The 15705-nt window shown below is 32.6% G+C and overlaps 1 protein-coding gene across 2 annotated transcripts in view; it reads left to right on the forward strand.

Moving 5' to 3' along the window:
- Positions 1 to 15705, forward strand: part of LOC114334023 (uncharacterized) — a 341942-nt gene that overhangs the window by 196186 nt on the left and 130051 nt on the right. The gene's annotated exons all lie outside the window — the stretch shown is intronic.

Consider the following 15705-nt stretch of genomic DNA (forward strand, 5'->3'; position numbering starts at 1 on the left):
ACCCTAAATAAAATTAATCGTTACCGCTTTACCATTTATTTTAACTGTATGTATACTGTTTATATGATCTGTAAGTTTGATCGGCTTGAAGTGCTTATTTTTGAAAAAAATTGGTTTTACAGTAAAACAAAATTTTCTAAAAATTTTTGAAAAATTTCCTTTTTCAAAATAACTTAAAAAGTATTAGTGATAAGAAAAATCTTAAAGAGTAAAGAAATATTGGTTTTGTTATTATAAATATGAAAGTTTCATTTTGTTTTTCCGCAAGACAAAAATTGGTTAAAATATGGCTGTTCAAAATTTGCATACACCCGTGATTAGTGAACCGTTCAAGCTTATTTAACTACAACCCTTTCAAAAATAAGCACTTTAAACCGCTGAGACTGACAGATCATATAAAAAATAGATAAGTAAGTAAATTGTTTGTAAAGCGGTAGCGATTAATTTTGAGGAGCTAAACACGGGGAGATTTGCATGATTTTTTTACAAAAAAGAGGGCCAACTTTATTTTGAGCGTAACTCGCTTATTTTTAATAGAAACTTTTATGAACAATTCTAATAAAGCTTTTTATAAACACTTTAAAAAAGTTTTTCCCGAAAAGTGCTTAATTTTTCGGTGATTTCACCTTGAAATATTCGATTTGGAATTAGACGCACAAGAACGAATTTTTCATGAGCTACAACTTTGTTTTTACTCGATTGATGGACTTTACTGATACAGATTTTTTTTCAGTTTTTTATAAGCTACACTTTTGCTGGGGATATTTTTTTCGATCAAGTATTTACTTTTTGAGTTATTTGCGAAAAACCGTCCGAAAACGTAGTTTTTTTGTCGAAAAATAAACATGTTCAATCGAAAATAACTCGAAAAGTATTGACTTACATAAAAAACTCTATAGAACAAAAGTTGCTTAAAATCAGCCAATTTATCCATTTCCGGTCTTATCTTAAATATGTTTTTTCACCCCCGAGAAGGGGTGACTGTCACCCCCCAAGTAAAAGCAACCAACGGCACAATTTCAACTTTGAAGTGGAGGGTAAGTAGAACCTATATCCCAATTTTCATGCAATTCGGAGTTGCCCCTGAAAATTACACGGTATCGCCGTATTTCCCGTTCATTTACTGGGCTATAATATCTCCAGAGCTTGTTGATGGATTTTGATCATAGTTTTTTTAAATTGTATGTACTCGTAGTCTTGTAGAGTACGTTATGTACACACAACCCCACCTAACATTTCAAAATATCAGGGGGAGTTCCCCTTATCACTCAGGGATATGAAAAATAGATTACGACCGATTCTAAGACCTACCGAATATACATATAATTTCATAAAAATCGGTCAAGCGGTCTCGGAAGAGTATGGAAACAAACACTGTGACAGGAGAATTTTATAGACCTAAATATATAGATGGCTATTAACAAATAGGGGTTGGTGATAGAAGAGTGAAAATTAAGGGTTGTATGTATTTTTTAATTCTACATCATATAAAATTAACGTAGATAATTTTGCCCAAAAAAATAAAAACAATGTCAGGGGGGCAACCGCCCTTATAATTTATGGGTATAAAATATAGATTAAAACCTCTTTAACGTCTTACAGGATAAAGGTGTAAAATTTTATAAAAATCGGTCAAGCCGTTTTGGAGTAGTATGGTAACTAACGCTGTTACAGGAGAATTTGATGTAGGTATATAGAAGTAACTGAATATTAAATAATAACAGTGGCTAACTTTGAACCTAATTAACCTAGGCAAAATTTTTTTTTCTGAAAATTCGTATAAAAATACCAGCTTTGCAAATCCTAAAGTAGATTTACTCTATAGTCTCTATGACTCTATTGACTAATAGAGTCTAATGACTCTATTTTACTAAACTTTTTTCGTAGTGATAAAAACGACTTTTTAATGAGTTTTTTCAATACTTTAAAAATATAACTATTATTCTTGCATGTGATTTTCACAGAATTGCTATGTCATTATTATTTTCTGAACAATAACATTGCGAAAAAAAAGCTCTTTGCGATAAACAAATTGAATAAAATTTAAACTAATTGATGAATCGTCTTAAAATTTTTTGTGCATTATACGAAATGTTTGACTTAACTTTCTGTGCAATATAAAAGTCTTAAGGCCATTTTCGCAAAAGTTATAGCACATTTTTATTTTTGAAATTTTAGTCTTATTTTGCACTTTCCGAAACAAAAAAGGATCAGACCAAAATTCAAAAAGTGCCATTTTAAACCTTGGCTTATCTACAAAAAAAAAAAGAATATTATAAATAAGATATTTAGTTACCCTATTTTTACCTGTAGCGATTTAAATGAAGAAACGGCCATTTTTGACCCTTATTTGTTAATAACTAAGTTTCTCGTCCGAACTGTGAAGGGCAATTTTGTATTTATAATATATTAGGTATATAGTACCCAAAAAATCCATTTGCAACCTTGCTGCTCAAGTGTCCCGACAAAAACCCTATTTCTCTGGACTATAGTACAAGCCTCGAAATTAACAATTTGCAGGAAATCGCTGTGTTTCAAGCAGTGCATTCATGTGTTCCAAAAGCTACGCTAGTCTGTAGCAAAAGGTAGATACTGCTCGTTCAGTTTTGACGTCCCACTGCACTCCATGCAAGTCGTCAGAATTCGGTAATCTCTAGCGATTAAAGATACCTTATCTCTAAATCAGACATTATGGAAAACTTGATTTTTATTTCCACATATTTAGTCTTTTCTTGGATTAAATTGCTGCTTTTTTGTTTATAACATTTTAAATAATTTCTTTGGCCATTGTTAAAAATATGACCAACTTTAAACATAGTCCAGGGCGCATCTGTTTTGAGATGAACGTTGAGAGGTGACCAAAATTTTTTTGCAGAAATTGCCTAAAAATAACTCAATTAATAATATTTGAGTTATCCTCCCACTCAAAATGGTCCGGAACATTGTTTAAATGATCAAAATGTCAAAATATGAAGGAAAAATTCGATTTTTTTATTGGTTTTTTGATTATAACTTTAAAACTATTCATTTCTGAGAAAAGTTGTACTGACATAAAAGTTGCGTAATTAAATTTCCTACAAAATAGAATTGGTAAACATTTAAAAATAGTCACCCTTGTTGCAAAATAGCAATAATTGCGAAAAAAACCATACAAAAACAAGTATTCGCATTTTACGTTTTTCAACCATTTGTGCTACACTTACGACCTTCCTGTTTTACCCAGAAAAACTTTATGATATAATAAAACAACACTGTAAATTTCATTAAGATGGGTTTAACAGATTTTGCAAAATAAATTTTGCAATCCAGCTTTCGCAAAACAAATTCTTTTTTTAAAAATGTTGCAGGACTGAAAATAAAGCAGATAGCAAGTTGAATTTTTTTTTGCTTATAGAAGTGTACTGTACCTTTCATTTGCAATTTGCAAAATTAAAATCGGTTAATAACCACGGCGTCAGGAAATTTTTTAAATAAACATTAATTTTTGGTGCTACGCGCAGGACAGCGGTGTTCGATTCACACAAGTTGATTTCCACCAAAATTTCTTCCAATCTTTATCTAATATATTATTTTCTTACTCTATATTTTGTTGTATTTTAATATTTTAATTCCGCAAAAATCAAACTAATCTTATTATTGTTTGTGAAATATTGCTTAAACAATTGCATAGGTATGTTTAAAAATGATAAACTTTTATTCTTTAAGTTAAAATATATGAACAAAGAAAGTTTTTGCTAAAAAAAGTGTTATTTCAAAGGATAGAGTATGTGTTTTTATTTTGCAATAAACAAATTTATTTATTTATATCGAAATGTAATAAAAATTAAAATGTATCAATCATTATCAAAGGTCATTGGAATGCCCAATCAGAGCAAACTATCCGCTGTCCTGCGCGTATCACCAATAATTATTGTTTATTTAAAAAAATTCCTGACGCCGTGGTAGTTCATCGATTTTGATTTTGCAAATTGCAAATAAAAAGTACAGTACACTTCTATATGCAAAAAAAATTTCAACTTGTTATCTGCTTTATTTTCAGTCCTGAAACATTTTGAAAAAATGAATTTTTTTTTGCGAAAGCTGGATTGCAAAATTTATTTTACAAAATCTGTTAAACCGATCTTAATGAAATTTACAGTATTGTTTTACTGTATTACAGAGTTTTTTTTGGGTGAAATAATAAGGTCCTAAGTGTAGCATAAATGGTTGAAAAACGTAAAATGCGAATACTTGTTTTTGTATGGTTTTTTCGCAATTACTGCTTTTTGCAACAAGGGTGACTATTTTTTAAATTTTTAACTAATTCTATATTGTAGGAAATTTAATTACGCAACTTTTATGTTAGTACAACTTTTCTCGGAAATAAATACTTTTAAAATTATAATCAAAAACGAAGAAAAAAATCGAATTTTTCCTTCATTTTTTGACATTTTGATTATGTAAACAATGTTCCGGACCTTTTTGGGAAGATAACTCAAATATTATTATTTGAGTTATTTTCAAGCAATTTCTGTAAAAAAATTTGAGTCACCTCTCAACGTCCAAATGTACTAATATTTTTACAGATGCGCCCTGGTCTAACAAGAGATTTCAAGTCCAGAAAGAGCAAGCACTAACAGAATGGTAAGATACTTTCACAATACCAGCTTTGTTACACCACTGTAAACAATGAATGTTAAATTGGTGTTGCAAACTAGTCCACATACCATTACAGGTTTTATCAAAACAATCAGACAAAAATGATCAATACTCTTGTTCTACTCGCCTATATTTTCATTCTACAGCTGATTCTGATCAAATTCGATTTTATCTGTTATATAATAATGTGCACAGTAACTCTCAAGTATGCAGTATTTAGATATAACACGTCGATAAATAAATCCCGGACCTAACTAGTAAAACAACAGATTTTTGCAAAAAAAATTCTTTATTCATAAAAAAAATCTCCCTTAGTGGCGATACAATAATTACAACGATTTATAATTGATGGTTGATGGATTTGACCGTTACTTGATGGAAGTTCATTTTATCTAACAATAAAACACTGAAAACGTTTGTTTTCTATACTTCCACAAAATTTATTACAACTATGTGACTACAGCTGTGTATGGGTAGGCTTATGATATACGGAGAACTCATGTTTGTTGTGTAGTCTGGTAATCGTTACATCTAGAAAGTTTATGGAGTTATTCTGTTCTGTTTCTATTGTAAACTCAATATTACTATGAAGTGAATTAATGTATGATAGAAATTGGTCAAGTTGTCTGTTAGTTCCTGTAAAGCATACTAGTATATCATCCACGTATCTCCACCAATATAAGAACTGTTTAAATAAGGGATGTTTAGAAATTGTTGTTTCAAGTTGGTTCATAAATATATCTGATAGCAATGGGCTTAGGCTTAGAGGATTACCCATACATAATAAGTCCTGCACTGTTGTTTGTGTATATTTGATTGTTGAATTCAAAATAGTCTTGATTTATGCAAATTTCAAGAAGGTGTAAAATTTCAGATGCAATGATCGGATTTGTACTATTATGGTCTAAAAGATTTTTAACTAAAACAAAAGGTTCTGTAGGAGGAACACTAGGAAAAAGATTTTTTACGTCAAATGAATTTAGTCTGGAGTTGTTGGGCAATTGAAAATGTGGTATTTTATTTACTAGTTCTATAACTAACTACTTATAACTACTTATAGAATTTAGGTTTTTGCGGATTTTTTTATTAAAAAATTTTTTTGCAAAACAAATAATTATAATTTTGTTTTATAAACATTCACTAAAATATCAAATATGAAAATAAAAACATAATTAAAGTAAAAAATTTTAAAATAAAATTATTTTACGGTACTAATAAGTATAGTTACTATTCATAAATTAATTATTAAATTAAATAAATAACCAATTTTAAAATCTATCCTAGTAAATTTTCTACCCCAGCAACTTTCCTGTTGCTAAGGAAAAATCCAATTTTTCAACTGAAGAAATGGTGAATATGACATTCGTTTTGGGCGAAATCCATATAAATTATTACCAGTTTTTAGCTTTTGTGACACGAGTACATAGATAGGTACTATTTACTTCATCTTTATTATTATTATATATGCAGATTTAGCCATACGGCTCACACTCCCTCTAAGGGGAAAATTGACTCATCCCAGATACCTACGGTATCAAAAGGATTGAGCTCTGGTGGGACTCTTTCCGTGTTATCGAGCCCTAGGTGACTTGGTATGCAGGTGTATCTCCCAAAAATTTTCGTACACATCTGGCCGTTGCGAGTAGTACAGCTTTCTGCATGGTCTTGTAAAGCTGTTCATTTAGACCCAGTCTTTTTATGCTTTCGAGGAGGTTCTTCGGAATGACTCCAGTAGTAGATATAACAATAGGTATCGTCTGGGTACTTTGCATTCTCCATTGCCTTCGTATTTGAATTTCTAGATCTCTGTACTTGGCGATCTTTTCAGTGAATTTACTACGTAGATTATTGTTGTTAGGTATCGCCACATCAATTAGTGTTGTTTGTTTTGTTAATTTATTAACTAGTACGAGATCTGGTCTATTATGTGCCACTGTTTGGTCTGTGAGCAAAGTGCGGTCCCAGTATAGCTTGTAGTTGCCATCCTCAAGCATACTCTCAGGGACGTATTGATAATACGGGAGATGGTCCGTTTGGAGAAGTCCCAGCTTGATAGCTATCTCTTGATGAAGGATTTTTCCCACTGCGTCATGCCGTTCCTTGTATTCAGTTGCAGCAAATGCCTGGCAGCCCCCTGTAAGGTGTTGGATGGTTTCTTGGGCTTTATATATGTATTATTATTATATTATTATATAGGTACATACCTCTATAACGTTCATTTGTTTCAAGGCATACCGATATGTTCTCAAGATGTAGGTAAATTAAAAACTTATTAACTGATCTTACTCGTAAATACTATTGAACTAACAATTAATTTGGTACAATGATATTACTATGGTAGAAAAATTACTAGGATATATTTTAAAAATGATTGTTTATTTAATGTAATAATTAATTTATGCATATTAATTACATTTATTAGCACGGTAAAATTATTTTTGTAACATAAATTAAAGTTAAATTTAATGATTAAGTTGTACTAGAATACGTTTTATTTTAATATTTAATTACGGTTTTAATTTCATCTTTGATATTTTAATGAATGTTTCCAAAACCAGATTATTATTATTTTGTTTGCAAAACAATTTTTTAATAAAATATCTGCAAAAACGTAAAATCTATAGTTCTTTTTTAAATATCTACAAAACGAAAGATCCTAGGTACATACAACCTTATGCCAAAAGAAAGGTTGTAATATTCACTACAAAATGAAATACTAATATACAGGGTGTTCCATTAAAAAAAAATAGAAAATTTTGTATTTGCAAATAGTGATCACACTGTATATTTTATGGGATATTAAGTTATTTAATAAAACATATTAAGTTATTTAATAATGACACTTCGAGTTCGAGTTTGGCAGGCAAAGCGAGAGGTTGTGGGGCCGGTGTGTTTGGCGATAAGGTAAAATAGGAATCGAAACCTATCACAATAAAAACACCGGTTTTTAAAAGACCTATCGTTATCGATAATCGTTAAAGATAAAAAGTGTACTTGTGCGAAATAAAAAATAGACTTTAAAGTATATATAGTAATATTTATAATAGTGCCGACGATAACATCTACTAATTTAATTTAAAATGGCCAGTGGCGGAACAATTCGAAAGGAAACCAATAGAAGGAACGAATATAGTAGCGACGAAGAATCGAAGAATAAAAAATATAAAGGGGATGAATTGTATTTTGAAAAGAGTAATATGACGAGACGAACACCGAATAAAAGCAACGATACAAATGAAGAGATGATAAAAATGATGCGGGAAGTTATGTGGAAAAATGATGAAATGATGGCAGAAATAAGAACCATACGGAAAGACCAAAAGGAAACGATGGAATATATTAAAAAGCTAAAAGAAAAAACAAAAAATTGGAAGAAGGTTTGAAAATGGCAAACAAAAGAATAGAGCAATTGGAAAAAGATAGACGAAGAAATAATATAGTATTAAAGGGCCTAACACTGGATCCTAACGACAGAAAACCAGTAAAGGAGTCAGTAGAACACTTCATAGGAAGAAATCTGAAATTACAGGTCAAACTGTGAGGAGCGGTGAAGATCGGAGACCAAATTTTTGTAGAAATGGAAAGGTTTGCAGAAATGGAAAACCTAACGGATAAGCTAAGTGTACTAAAAAACAAAGGAAAACTGAAGAATCTACAGGGAAAAAAGGTGTATATAGAATCAGATTTAACAAGAAAGGAAAGGGAAATACAAGCAGAAATTAGGAAAATGGCAAAAGAAGAAAAAGACAAAGGTAATACTACGAAGAGAGGATATATGAAACTGGAGATTAATGGGAAGGAGTTGAAATGGGACCATAATAATGAGAAAATTATACAAATTCACAGAAACATCGGGGAAAGGACTCCAAAAAAGTAATGGGAAATGAATGGGAAAAGCGATAGGGAAAAGATGATGCACAGGTAAACAAGGATGAAAATAAAAAGAAGGGGAAAACTAGATTGCAGAAAAAAGGAGAGATAAAAATGGGAACATGGAATGTGAGGAGCATCAACGGAAAAGAGGAAGAACTGGTAGAAGAAATGATAAAACAAAAAATAGAAATACTAAGAATAACGGAAACGAAGATGAAAGGAAAAGGTCTTAAGGAAATACACAAAGGATATTGGTTACTTTGGGTAGGAGCGGATACAAAAGAGAGAGCAAAAGAAGGAGTCGGGATAATAATTGCACCGAATAGACTACAACACGTTATAGAAGAAACATATGTTAACCAGAGAATATTATCGGTGAAAATGAAACTGATGGACGAAGAAATATGGACAATAATAACAGCCTACGGAGTAAATGAAGATGCAAGAAAGGAAGAGAAAGATAAATTTTTCGAGGAGCTCCAAATGCAAATTGATAATGGGGAAGAAAACATAATTGTAATGGGAGATCTAAACGGTAGAGTCGGAAAAAACAACAGCGGAATAGAGGAGTGCATGGGAAAAGAAGGTGAAGAAATACTAAACAGAAATGGTGAAAAAATAATAGAAATATGTATGGAGAATAAACTAGTTATAACAAATACAAAATTTAAACATAAAGAAGTACACAAATACACGAGAGTACAAGACAGCTGAAACGAAAAATCAATCTTAGATTACTTTTTGGTAAGCAGCAACAAATGGAAAAGAGTACAGGATACGAAAGTAAAAAGAGGCTCAGAGATTGGCAGTGACCACCATCTAGTAATAATGAGAATTAGAACAACAGAAGAAAAGAGAAGAAAGGTAGTAAACGAAAAAATAAAAAGTTACAAATTAAAAGAGGAAATATTTAAGAAGAAATTCCAAGAAAAATTAGATAATACTCTGAAAGGTAGGGCAAAAAATACAAATATAGAAGAAAAATGGGAATATCTAAAAACCAGCATAATCAAAGCAGCTGAGGAAACTTGTGGGAAAACAAAAATAGCAAATACCAACATGAGGAGAACGGAATGGTGGACGGAAGAAATACGAGAGAAAATAAAGAACAAAAAAAAATGGAAGAGATACCTAAGTACAAAACACCCGGAAGATTACGAGGCATATAAAGAAAAAAGGAAAGACGTTAAAATAGCGGTGAAAGCATGAAAGGAAAGGTCATGGGAGAGATTTGGACAAAAAATGACAAAAAATTATAGGGAAAACCAAAAACTCTTCTACTGCGCATTAAAACAACGCAGACAAAAGAAAGAGCACACGATGCCGAATATAAAAGACAAGAATGGAAACCTACTAACAGAAGAAAAACAAATAATGGAAAGATGGAGGGAACATTTCAAAGAGATAACTCATGCAGACACGGACAACATAGGGGAGATACAAGAAAGGAATGAAGAACAACAAGTGGAATCCATAACAAGAGAGGAATTAGAGAAAGCAATAGAAAGAGTAAAATTGGGCAAAGCACCAGGCAAGGATCATATTACCCCGGAAATGATAAAATTCATGGGGACAGAGGGAATGGATAGCATGAAAGAACTAATGAATGATATCATAAATAGAGCAGAATTACCAAAGGACTGGAAGAAAGACATTATACTACCAATACACAAAAAAGGAGACAAGAGAAACTGTAATAATTACCGAGGTATCACCATATCAAGTATCCCTGGGAAGGTATTCGCAAGAATAATAGAGGCAAGAATAAAAACCCAAATAGAAACAACTATGGAAGACACACAGTGGATTCAGGAAGGACAGAAGCTCGCAAGACCTAATATTCATATTAAGACAAGTAAGTAAGAAGGTAATCAAGAAGAATAGAGAGATACATATGTGCTTCATTGACCTGGAAAAGGCGTTTGACAGAATCCGAAGAAAGGACGTATGGAAGACACTAAAAGAAAGGGAAGTCGACAGACACATAATAGAAGTAATAAAGGATATGTACAAAAATAATACAAATACAATAAGAACCAATAACCAGGAATCCAGAGAATTTACTACAAGTCAAGGCGTCAAACAGGGATGCGTGCTGAGTCCACTGCTATTCTCAGTGGTACTGGATGAAGCGATAAAGAAAGCCAAGAGAAGAATGAGAAAACTAACATTAGGATACTGACAAATGAAACGGACTCAACTATCGGAGCTACTATTGGCAGACGACATGGTATTGATAGCAGAAAACAGAGAAGACCTACAGAACAATCTTGAAATCCTAGAAGAAGAACTATCAAACATAAATATGAAAATTAATACAGAGAAAACAAAAACAATGATAATTTCAAATACGAAGAAGACACACGCAATAGAATTAGACGGGAAACAACTAGAGCAAGTGGAATATTTTAAATACCTAGGAGTAATAATCGAAGCAAATGATAAACAAGACATGGGAATAAACGAGAGAATGGGACGAACAGGAAGCTTATTTAACGCTACTGAAAACAACATTTTTGGGGAAAAAAGAGATACCGGAAAAAGTAAAAACGGCAGTCGTTAAATCAGTAGTTAGACCAACAATCATGTATAGCAGCGAGACATGGACATTGACGGGGAGACAAAAATCCAGAGTCAATGCTATGGAAATGAGGTTCCTGAGGAAAATAGCAAACAGAAAGAGGACAGACAAAATACGAAACGAAACAATTAGACAAAACCTAAAACTGGAACCAATCAATGAAAAAATAGTGGAGGAACAACTTAGATGGTTCGGGCACGTATGTAGAATGTCGAACGAGAGGCTTACAAAACGAGTGTTCGAAACGAGAGTCCAGGGGAAAAACAAAAGAGGAAGACCAAGAGTTATGTGGGTAGATGAAATCAGGAAAGAAGTCGAGAAGAAGGGATTGACATTGGAAAGTGCAAGAAACCTAACGCAAGATCGGAAAGCATGGAGACTACAAAATTTTTATTACCTTTAAATTTTTATTACCTTTTTTAAAAAAATATAGTCAAAAATGATTTAATATATAGGGTGTTCTATTTAAAAAAACAAAACTTTGGTTCATACCGTCGTTCTGACTCACCCTGTATAATCGAATATAATTTTAAATTGTAGAATTAAAACTATTTATTAACACACAAAAAATTGACATAATGCTGATTACAGAAACTCATTTTACATCCAAAAACCACATCAATATTCCACGATTTACAACTTATCATACGCAACATCCCAACGAAAAAGCACATGGAGGCACTGCAATAATAGTTAGTAATAAACTAAAGCACTACGAAATACAAAAACATGAATTCGACTATCTACAGGCCACCAGCATTGTTGTGGAAGATCAACTAGGCCCACTAACAGTATCAGCTATATACTGTCCGCCAAAGCACAATAACAAAACGGAACAGTTTGAAAATTTCTTTAAAACATTAGGAAATAGATTTATAGCAGGAGGAGATTTTAATTCTAAGCATACTACCTGGGGATCCAGAATTATTACCACAAAAGGCAGAGAACTTCTTAAAGCTATAAATGCGACCAATGCAAATTACCTCACCACAGGGGAACCAACTTACTGGCCTACCGACAATGCAAAAATACCTGATCTACTCGACTTTTATATTGTTAAAGGAATTAATGTTAAATTGGCAAAAGTAGAATCTTGTTACGATCTACCCTCTGACCACTCTAGCGTAATCGCGACATGGTATGCACAAATAACAAACAGTACTAAACAACCATCACTATACAGTAACAAAACAGACTGGAGCATTTTCAAGACTAAACTAGATGAACTAATTGACATAAACATCCCATTGAAAACAGAAAGTGACATCTACGCAGCAGTAGAAAATCTTCAGAAATCTATACAAGAAGCTGCTTGGTATGCTACCCCTGACTGCTACCAAACAGAATTGAAAGAGAATTGCCCAACTGTAATAAAGGAAATGATTGCTAGAAAGAGAAAAATAAAGGAAGAGTGGCGAAGAAAAAGAACACATGAGAACAAGGCGAAATTAAATAAAATCACCAAGGAAATTAAACTACAATTGCATAATATCAAAAATAACAAAATACAAGAATATCTTACAGGTTTATCAGCAAACGCAGATAGTGAATATACCCTTTGGAAGGCCACGAGAAAAATCAAACACCCGAAACAACAAATACCACCAATACGAAACCAAGAGGGAAACTGGTGTAGAAATAATAAGGAAAAAGCCGAAGCATTTGCAAATCACCTCACTAATGTATTCCAGCCACATCCCATGGAAGATGGTGACACAGAGGAAGAAATAAATGACTTCCTGGAATCGCCCTACCAGATGGATTTACCTATACAAAAAATCACCACTAAAGAAGTTAGAAATATGATCCAGCATGAAATCAGTCCAAAAAAAGCTCCAGGGTATGACCTGATCAACGGGAAAGTACTGCAGCAATTGACATGCAAAGGTCTGAAAATGATAACGCAAGTATTTAATGCAATATTTAGGCTAGGTTACTACCCAGAACAATGGAAAGTTGCTCAAATTATTCTCATACCTAAGCCAGGGAAAAATAAAACTCAGGTGACTTCATACAGACCAATAAGCCTGCTACCTGTTCTATCAAAAATTTTGGAAAAACTTCTCCTTAAACAATTATCCCCAGTTATAGAAGAAAGGAAACTAATTCCCCAACACCAATTTGGGTTCAGAACACAACACGGAACGATAGAACAGGTACATAGACTGGTAAAACACATCAGAAGTGATCTAGAAAATAAAAGGTATTGTTCTGCTGCATTCCTGGACATTGGTCAGGCCTTCGACAAGGTATGGCATGCTGGTATGCTCTTTAAACTAAAGAAAAACCTTCCTCATCCTTTTTATCAAATCCTAAAAAGCTATATTTCCAACCGACATTTCCTAGTCAAGCAGGATAATGAATACACAAGCCTAAGACCAATAAAAGCCGGAGTACCACAAGGAAGTGTCTTGGGACCGATATTGTACTTGCTCTACACTGCTGACCTACCCACAAGTAACAAAACAACGTGTGCAACTTTTGCTGATGACACTGCTGTACTAGCCTCTCACCATGATCCAAATACAGCATCCAGAACCCTTCAGAAAGACCTTAATAATATACAAATATGGCTTAAAAAATGGAAGATAAAGGCGAATGAGAGTAAATCCATCCATGTAACCTTCACCATGAGAAGACAAACATGTCCATCTGTAACACTAAATGAAACTCAACTCCCACAAACCGATACTGTCAAGTACCTAGGAATCCATCTTGATAGGAGATTAACTTGGCAAAAACACATTTTTACAAAAAGAAAACAACTAGGAATAAAATTTCGAGAAATGTACTGGATCATCGGTCGTAAATCTCAACTATCACTTGAAAACAAACTGCTGATATATAAAACTATATTAAAACCAGTGTGGACCTATGGTATCCAACTTTGGGGGACAGCCAGTCAAACTAACCTAGAAATATTGCAGAGATTCCAGAACAAAGTCCTTAGAACAATGCTGAATGCCCCTTGGTACGTGCCAAACTATGTGATAGAGCAAGACCTCAATGTGCCATCCATAAAAACAGTAATAACGGAATATTACAAAAAATATTCCAAGAGACTAGAATCTCATCCAAATGAGTTAGCCAGCAACCTTACTGATGACCACAATGATGTACGACGCCTGAAGAGATTCAAAGTAGTGGATCTAGCAAGAAGATTCGAATAATCTGTGATAACTAAACTTATTTTAATTTGTTTTAATTTAATTTATGTAAAGAGGGTGATCACTGGATCTCCCTCTACAGGTCAAAATTTTCAATTTTTGTCAAATAATTTACCTATTGTTCTCAGTTGAGGACAGATTGTAAATATTACAACATTAAATAAAAAAAAAAAAAAAAAAAAAAATTGTAGACGGCTTTGATATATATTAGTTTTGTTATAAACATTTTTTGTATATCCCATAGTTTAGCCGTAATCAAAGAAAACCAGAGGTTTGGCGCACCCTGTATTAAACAAATATACTCTGACGATTTTTGGTAGTTTTATGCTTCGAACATGGTGCGAACATCATTGTTATGTAGGTAAATCTTAGGGTATTTTTTTACGTTTTTACTTCACTTCTTACTCAATTTTTACTTTTTACCACTTCCTACAGTCAATATTACTACTGCGGTAGGTAGTAAATGTTAGCTATAAATAGAAATTGAAATTTAATAAACTAAGTTTAATTATTCTCTAGGCTGTTACTGCCATAATATGAGACTCATTAATCTCGTAACAAATATTATTACACTCTAGGTCAGTTACTGAAGAAAAGGAAATGTGGGCAGACTATAATATATTTATTACGTATGGCATGGTAAAATTTAAACTGTTTCTTTTTTATTCACGAACAATAATAAACTATGTAGGTGGAACTTTCATTAGACCGGTATCAAATATTGATTCCAATGTAATAAATCAAAATAATTTTCTCCAGGCCGAACTGTATTATTGGTAATACCAATTCATTATAAATACAATTGTTATATCGATATTTATACAGTAGAACCCCGCAAATCCGAACCCCGCAAATCCGAACTTTCGGCAAATCCGAACCAACGGAAAGTGAAAAAAATTTTTAAAAATTCAAAATAAAAATTTAAAAACATGTTTATTATGTGAGAAAATAATTACGTAAGATGCTAGCTACAGTATTAAACACTGGAACACTAATGGGTGAATAAAAGCGTCGAGTTAGACTAAACACAATCAATAAAGGAATGTGTATAATACACATTTTCCATGGTATACTATGAACGAAAACATTGAAAAAGATAAGAAACATGAGAAACATTGTGTAATCAATATCCAGATTACAAATTAAATGAATCATTTACAAGGCCGAATTCCCATGTCCCGTGACGAAACAAAACTACTGGCGTTAGCGATTTAATATTTCAGTGATCTAAATATTTTTCAGCTTTAGAATATTGGAGGCATAAACGTGCGAATAGAGTTGCATAAAGGGATCGGTGGCAGTCCAAATCTTTTAAAAATCATCTTCGTTAGCTTCTTAGGCTAACTTTCGGATAATCCGAACTTTTCGGAATCCGAACAGGCTGTCCCCCCAATTAGTTCGGATTTGCGGGGTTCTACTGTATATGTAACAGGGTGGTCCAAAAGT

Source organism: Diabrotica virgifera, chromosome 2 (genome assembly GCF_917563875.1).
Source record: "Diabrotica virgifera virgifera chromosome 2, PGI_DIABVI_V3a".
NCBI classification, from domain to species: domain Eukaryota; kingdom Metazoa; phylum Arthropoda; class Insecta; order Coleoptera; family Chrysomelidae; genus Diabrotica; species Diabrotica virgifera.